The sequence below is a fragment of the Pelobates fuscus genome, chromosome 2, assembly GCF_036172605.1.
Source record: "Pelobates fuscus isolate aPelFus1 chromosome 2, aPelFus1.pri, whole genome shotgun sequence".
NCBI classification, from domain to species: Eukaryota; Metazoa; Chordata; class Amphibia; order Anura; family Pelobatidae; genus Pelobates; species Pelobates fuscus.
This window is the reverse complement of record NC_086318.1, coordinates 311,581,194-311,586,828: the sequence shown is the minus strand read 5'-3', so window position 1 is coordinate 311,586,828 and position 5,635 is coordinate 311,581,194. Positions and strand designations below refer to the sequence as shown.

The 5,635-nt window shown below is 44.3% G+C and overlaps 1 pseudogene; it reads left to right on the top strand.

The window, feature by feature from the left end:
* Window positions 1–242: 242 nt before the first annotated feature.
* On the top strand, window positions 243–1,778 carry LOC134586320 (endogenous retrovirus group 3 member 1 Env polyprotein-like; annotated as a pseudogene).
* The last annotated feature ends 3,857 nt before the right edge of the window (window positions 1,779–5,635 follow it).

Here is a 5,635-nt window from a genome sequence, read left to right as displayed (position 1 = left end):
CCATGGGCCAAGTGAGTTTTGAGGGCCATAACCTCTCCATCTACAGTGACCTTCCATTTGTCGTCCTAGTGGAAAGGAGACGGCTGGCCCCAGTGGCTAGGAGGCTGTGAGACTGCTCTATCAAATATAGCTGGAATGCAGATGGCTCTCTGGCCGTCATACAGGGTACAGAAACACTCGCCCTAACCTCCTCAGATGACCCTGAGATTCTCTTTAACAAGCTGGGCCGACTAGCCGCCAACATGCCTAAAGAAACTAACCGGGAGGGTGCACCGCCAGAGAAAAGGGCCGTAGAGAGAGCGACACAACAGAGCGGTCCGACCAAGCGACACCTGCCTAACACCAGGGACAGCTCCGGAATGCCATAAGTGTCACCAAGGAACTGTCGGTGTGCTGTTCCCCTCAATATTGTCAAGTTTAAATACTTTACTTTTTTCTTTCTCCTTATATAACTCTTTGAGACCTGCGGACAGTTACCGCTCGTTGATGCGACATCTTAATATACATGGCCTATAGATGGACACAAGTACCACTAATGTCACCACACGTGGCCTTTCTACTTTCCATGTCTTTTATTTTTACACTATTTTTGTATTGTTTTGTTTTATTGAACCATACTGAGCCTTAAAATAATCTTCAACTGTTTATTCCTCACATTTATTCCTCACGTTTATTCCTTTGTATGTGGAGGTACAAATATGGGAGACCAATGGCCATGGGAAGCGAGAGAAATACGGTGCCCTGGTTCTGAGACAAATGAGCAACGATGCCTTCCCACTCCAGTAATTAAGCAACCATACGGGAAAAAACGGAATGGCAATTAAAAACCTCCATAATAGGTCATGTATGCTTAGCTAGGGGAGGCCCAATGTATAACACACCTGTAGGCGAGTTGACTTGTCTAGGGCAGAAAGCATATAATGCTAGTAGCCATAATACTACCTGGTGGTCGGCTTCAAATGTCTCAGAGCCTACCAATCCTTTTGTTAATTACACCAATTTAAGAGAGATATGGTTTGATCTATCGGCTACATCTAACTGGAGAGCCCTGAAAATGTATACTGGATTTGTGGTAAGAAGGCATATTCAGAATTACCACAAGATTGGGCGGGGGCATGTGTGCTAGGTATGCTCAAACCATCCTTCTTCTTGTTACCAATCCAAACAGGAGAGACCTGGGAAGTTAAGGTCTATGATGTAAATCATAGGGAGAAGCGAGAACCATTAAATATAGGTAATTGGGAAGATGATGAATGGCCACCCCAGCGAATTATTAATTACTATGGACCTGCTACCTGGGCTGAAGATGGTACTTATGGTTACCGAACCCCCATATACATGCTCAACCGCATCATAAGATTACAGGCGGTGGTTGAGATTATAACCAATGAGACAGCTGAACTACAGCCATTTACCAAAATAGGCTGGCTCTTGACTATTTATTAGCGGTAGAAATGTGCGGAAAATGTAATCTTAGTAATTGCTGTCTGCATATAGATGATTAAGGGCAAGCTGTGGTTGACCGTACCAGCCACATGGTTAAATTAAAGCACGTACCTACTCAGATCTGGAACAGGTATAATCCAGGTAGTTGGTTTGGAAGCTGGTATGAACAGTTTGGAGGGATAAAGGCACTGGTAGGAGGCGTAGTATTTATTATTATCTTATGCCTCTTACTACCCTGCTTGATTCCATTAATAATTCGGTCCATACGTAGTGTTATTGAGAGCACTATAAGAAGACAGCAGCTCATAAAAAATGGGCATCTGGAGATATGAACCTCTAGCCCAAAGATAAAAAATGTGTAACCAGGTCGATGAGTTCTGAGAATTCATAAGATTCAGCTAGAATGCTCACATGGTCTCTCCTGTTTTGTAATTACCTGAGTGGTATTGGCAAAGTATGGTAAGTGATGCATCTGGAGTACTCCGTATCAGAAGCATCAAAGGGGGGAATGTGATGGTATTTCAGCTAGGCCCAACATTTAGTAGACCTAAAATCTCCATGTGGCATATACAAGTACAGGTATCTGTTAGTTAGTTACATGTAGCTAAGATACTGTCATCAATGTACTGAGCATGTGCAAGAACTAAAACCACATTCCATGCTCCTCAAGGGCCATGGTGTCAAGATTACTGTTTGATCCAGCACGTAGAACTGTATAGCACGGATGACAAATAAGTAACGTATTACCGGTCCTTAGAATGGCCGGATTTAACGTACATAGAATAGTCAAAATACTAGCCGAGGTCAGGGAACACAGAAAGGGACGCAGGGACGCAGGATACCAGAATATAGAGAAGTCAATAAACAAAGCCAAAGTAAAAAAACAGGTAGAAAACTAATAACAGGCACGCGCTCTCGGACAACCACAAGGGAAACCACGACAGGGCACTGAGCAGGATGAGAACTGGGCCTAAATACCCCTCCTTTAGTTCTGATAGGCTGTAACCGGCCTTTGACCCCAAAGTCAGTTACCAGGCTTCATTTGCATAATTGCTGCTCAGCATTAACCCTTCTGTGGATTAGGTTGCTGCTCGGCACAACTTTTCCTGTGTGGACAGTAAATGTCATTAACCACATTTCTATAAGCGGATGAATACGTGACACCAGGTTTCATTTGCACAATTGCTGCTCAGCATTAACCCTTCTGTGGATTAGGTTGCTGCTCGGTACAACTTTTCCTGTGTGGACAGTAAATGTCATTAACCACATTTTTTTCTAAGCGGATGAATATGTGACACATGGTGCCTGTCCATATAAGGTAATCCTGTGTATCCTGTTTACTGATTGGTGTAAAGGTACAGATGGGGGATACATAGCTTATAAAAAGCCTCTACTCCGAGATCCCGATACCACTCACATACCACAGAAGATATGGGGTGCAAGCATAAACGGCAGTGCCAGACGGAGAGGCCTGCCATACAGGATATTAGGCTGTCCTTTGGGAGGGAACCCCAGCAAACACCCACAAGGGCGGCAGCTGAGCAATATAGTGAGCAGGATGCCTCTGATGACTCCCCTGAAGAGGAGGAATTTATCATCTCGCCTCACCCGGCTGGAGTATACCAGCAAAATGACTAGAATGAGGACTCATCCCCCTCCACAAAGGGTGATATTAAAAAACTACTGCTAGATCTGAGAGCAATGTGGAAGTCAGACCTCCAGGAAACACAAGCTGACATCAAAGCCTTGCAGCATAAGATGTCGACAATGGAGAGCAGGGAACAAGCCAGAGACACTCAGCTCCAGGCCACTATGCAAAATGTGGAGGGTCTCACCTCACAGGTTAAACAACTAAGCAACATGGTGCTCACACTGGAGTCCAGACACAGGCGTCGGAATGTGCGCCTGAGAGGCCTACCTGAACAAGTTGAGGGGGGGGACACACTACAATATGTCCAAAAGCTGTTTACCTTCATGGGCGTCCAGAGCCCTACAGGCACCCCTAGTATCCTGGCTGCCTTCCGCGTACGCAAATCTGCAGCAGCACCAGCAGACGCCCCGAGACACATCATTGTGACAACTAGAGACATTGCGGTGATGACTGCTGTTATGAATAAATCCAGAACCATGGGCCAAGTGAGTTTTGAGGGCCATAACCTCTCCATCTACAGTGACCTTCCATTTGTCGTCCTAGTGGAAAGGAGACGGCTGGCCCCAGTGGCTAGGAGGCTGCGAGACTGCTCTATCAAATATAGCTGGAATGCAGATGGCTCTCTGGCCGTCATACAGGGTACAGAAACACTCGCCCTAACCTCCTCAGATGACCCTGAGATTCTCTTTAACAAGCTGGGCCGACTAGCCGCCAACATGCCTAAAGAAACTAACCGGGAGGGTGCACCGCCAGAGAAAAGGGCCGTAGAGAGAGCGACACAACAGAGCGGTCCGACCAAGCGACACCTGCCTAACACCAGGGACAGCTCCGGAATGCCATAAGTGTCACCAAGGAACTGTCGGTGTGCTGTTCCCCTCAATATTGTCAAGTTTAAATACTTTACTTTTTTCTTTCTCCTTATATAACTCTTTGAGACCTGCGGACAGTTACCGCTCGTTGATGCGACATCTTAATATACATGGCCTATAGATGGACACAAGTACCACTAATGTCACCACACGTGGCCTTTCTACTTTCCATGTCTTTTATTTTTACACTATTTTTGTATTGTTTTGTTTTATTGAACCATACTGAGCCTTAAAATAATCTTCAACTGTTTATTCCTCACATATAAATGACACATATGTATATCATGTGCATAACTCTAATAAAATACAAATGTAATAAAAAAAAAGCCTCTACTCCATGTGCTCAGTGCTCAGGTCTTTTGAACAGGAGTTCAGCTGAGACCTGGTCGGTAAAAATAAAGACCTTTACTTCCTGAAATGACCTGTGTCCGGACTCTCTGTGCGTGGCTTCTTCCGTGTTCCCCTGCGACAGTAATTGCAGGCCAGCCCTCTTTTTCCTTTTTTTGCCTTAATGAATCAAGACTACTTCAGCACTGGCACTACAAATATGGTGTTGTGATAAGTACTAAGCTACTCAGGATGAGATTATTTGGGTGTCTGGGTTGGCAAACAGTAATGCATTTACAATGCAATTCATTTTTTTACATTCTTTATTTATGGCATGCAGAGATAAACAGGCTAGCACAACCCCCTCTGTTCCTGTACGTCCAGTGGTCTGATCTCAATTATGTGTCTCAATTATGTTAGTCCACCCATTGTACAGCGCTACGGAATTTGTTGGCGCTATATAAATAATAAAATAATAATAATAAAATAATAATAACATGTCAACCAGATTGCATGAAACAAGTGAGAGGTGAGGGCATCTATGTAACAGCATGTAGAGAATGCTGCATTTTTTTTCTTTTGATAAAGGAAATAAATATGACAGGCTAAACATACATGCCCAATATCATAATTAATAACATGGCTAAACAGACTAAGACTATAGGATATGGTTATAGCAAGGTAGATAATAGTTAAGCACTGATTAAAAGCCCACTTCTGAAATGAGAATGTAGCATTAAACAGGAGTTAAGAAATTGGCTGCTAAAGGTACAAGTGAAGGCAGGGCCAGTGCTAGGATTTTTAGCTACACAAATATGCATTCACCCCCTCCCCCCTCAAAAAAATAATGCATATTCACCTGTCTTGTAGTAACCCCCCCATGTTGAATTTCTTACACCTTTTTTGCACTGGTGTATTTTATTTCTCTTTAGTGTGTCTTACAACCCCTTTGTGTGTCTCTTACCTCCAGCTACTTTCTGTGTCTCATTCTTACCCCAGCCCCTTTATGTGTCTCGTACCCCAGCCCCTTTTTGTGTCTCATTCTTACCCCAGCCCCTTTCTGTGTCTCTTTCTTACCCCAACCAATTTCTTTATATCCTTCTCCACAACAGTCCCTCAGCGTGGCTTTTTTTCCCCTCACACAAAGTGGGGAGGGAAACACAAAACAGACTGAGGGGAAAAAAAGCCACACAGAGGAACTGTGATGGAGAAGGATACAAAGAAGCAGGGATATACAGGGATATACTTTCATATTTCCGCCCCCTCCACATAGCCTGCAGCAGACACCAGGGTAGGAGGTTGGGCTGGGCAGGAAGAGGCTGGGCTCCACCGGCAGTAAGAT